A 2,401-nucleotide genomic window follows, 5' to 3' on the forward strand; every position below is an offset into this window, starting at 1 on the left:
TGACCCATGGGAATTATTCAATGAACAATTATCCTGGTTTTGACAATAAATAATGTCTCTATGGTCCCTGAAGGACTGGATAGAGTCCCTGGGTTTGTAAACATGCTCAGTTGCTAATCAAAGGTTGGAGGTTTGGGTGTACCAAAGGTGCATTGGAATCCACTTGGAAAAACATCAGTCACCGAATGAAAATCTCTGGAGCTCATTTCTACTCTGACACACACGGTGTCTCCATGATGAAGAATCAGCTTGCCAGCAACTAGTTTAGTTTTGGGCTTGAGGATTGGATGATAGATTCAATGAGTCAAATGTCTATATTCATTTCCTCTTTAAAATTCCATGGTCAGGGAGAATGAAATTACATCCACCGGCTTCAGCTTCTCCCTGAGTCAATACGGTGGCGCCTGTACACTGCTGGAGCATCTTCGTGGAGCAGGAGGAGGCAAAGCTTTGCCTGAGGTTCCCCAGGATGATGGCGTTTCTGTCGCAGTTCTGGGCGCTGCTGTCCGTTTGCAGGAACCCGAGTTCGGGGCTGCGGCCCTCTCAAGCCGGCGGCGAAGCCTGAAGCAGACCCTGTGAATAACAAAGACGTGGCCCCGGAATTCACCAGCCGGAATCCCAGGAATCTGGAGCTCTTGGCAGTAGCCAGGAAAGAATGGGGCTGGAAGACAGTGTGGCCCTTTCGGGAGTTTTGGCACAGGTTACGATTCATAAGGACTCAGCATCATACTGAAGCATTTGTTGAGCATCTAAGAAGCCAGACTGTGGTTTCGGCATCCATTCGTGCATGGGCTATCAAAAAGCACCTATGTAGTACCAGAAGTATGGTGGCTTGTGAGAGTGTAGGTAGGGTGCTGGCAGAGCGATGCTTACAGGCAGGAATTAACTTCATGGTCTATCAACCCACCCCTTGGGAGGCAGCCTCAGACGCGATCAAACAACTGCAGGAAGCAATGAAAGACGGTGGTTTGATGCTCCAGGAGCCTCGGAGAATCTACCAATAACCCAGAGATATTCATTGTTTGAACTTGTAAATAGAACCCCATCAGCTCTTGGCAACCATCACACGATGCATTGGGAAGAACGCCCGCTTAGAGGTTTTTTAACAATGGAACCGAACCAGTGGAATCTTGTCTGTAGTAAAGCTCACCTTTCCACCATCCCACCCCTTTGTAATTTATTTTTTAAATTAAGGGCTGAATTTTGGCTTTCTCTTGGGCCTTGTCTTCTTGTATTCATTCCTGAGGAATTGTTAACAGTTGTGCCCTGCAGAACAATAAATATTTGAGCGTGAGGATCTATCTCTCCTAGTCATTGTTTCATTCTTAGCAGTTAACATGGTACCTGGAACATACAGGTACTCATTACATACCTGTTGTTGTTGTTGTTAAGTGCCGTGGAGTCGGTTCCGACCCATAGCGACCCTGTACAGGGTTTCTGAGGGTGTACATCTTTACGGGAGTAGAAAGCCTCATCTTTCTCCCGCGGAGTCGCTGGTAGTTTCGAACCACTGACCTTAAGGTTCGCAGCCCGATTCGTAACCACTACGCTACCAGAGCTCCTTATACATACATACATAGTGAATAAAAACTGAGTTAATGAGTATTTCTATTAATTAAAAGAAGCTCTGGGGACACTGTAGGATAAATTTTGGGCTGCTAACTGCAAGGTCTGTAGTTCAAACCCCCCAGCCACTCTGTGGGAGAATGATACGGCCCTCTGATCATGTAAAGATCAACAGTGTCACTATGAGTCAGGACTGACCCAATGTCAGAGGATGTCAATCTATGGGGTCCTGTTAATCAGTTGCCTATTCTGTTCAGTGTGGTGTTGTTTCTTTAAGTAATAAAACTCTTTTCCAGTGAGGACAGACACACTGGAAAGTGAATTTTGCCCTCCTGGACTTTATCTCACTTCCGGATGCACCCATTTTAGATATTTTATTTGCTCTCCAATTACATCTTGCAGCCTGTCTACTTGGTCTTCAAGGTAACAAATGGCATTTTTCTTCCTGGCATGATGCCTTTAGTCTTTAATTAAGCACTAGGTTCTCTTCCACTGGTGCTGGTATCCTCACAAGTGAGTTCATAGGCACATTGCTTCTCTTCTTTGCTCCTTGTCTGGTTACGTGGACAATTGAAACATCTGGATTAAAATGACTGGGTCTAAAAAATAGCACTTTCAGTCAGAAATAATGTGACTTCTTACTTCTGTTGTTGTTGTTGTCGTCAGAATTTAGAGATCATCTGAAGAACAGATTTGATGCATTGGACACTAAAGATCGAAGACCAGAAGAGCTGTGGGATGACATCAAGAACATCATACACGAAGAGAATGAAAAGTCATTAAGAAGACAAGAAAGGAGGAAAAGGTCAAAATGGATGTCAGAGGAGACTCTGAA

At 44.8% G+C, this 2,401-nt stretch overlaps 1 pseudogene; it reads left to right on the top strand.

Annotated features, from left to right (window-relative positions):
• The first annotated feature begins 472 nt into the window (after window positions 1-472).
• On the top strand, window positions 473-1,004 carry LOC102835155 (annotated as a pseudogene).
• Window positions 1,005-2,401: the final 1,397 nt, after the last annotated feature.

Source organism: Chrysochloris asiatica, unplaced genomic scaffold, assembly GCF_000296735.1.
Source record: "Chrysochloris asiatica unplaced genomic scaffold, ChrAsi1.0 scaffold00029, whole genome shotgun sequence".
Classification (NCBI taxonomy): domain Eukaryota; kingdom Metazoa; phylum Chordata; class Mammalia; order Afrosoricida; family Chrysochloridae; genus Chrysochloris; species Chrysochloris asiatica.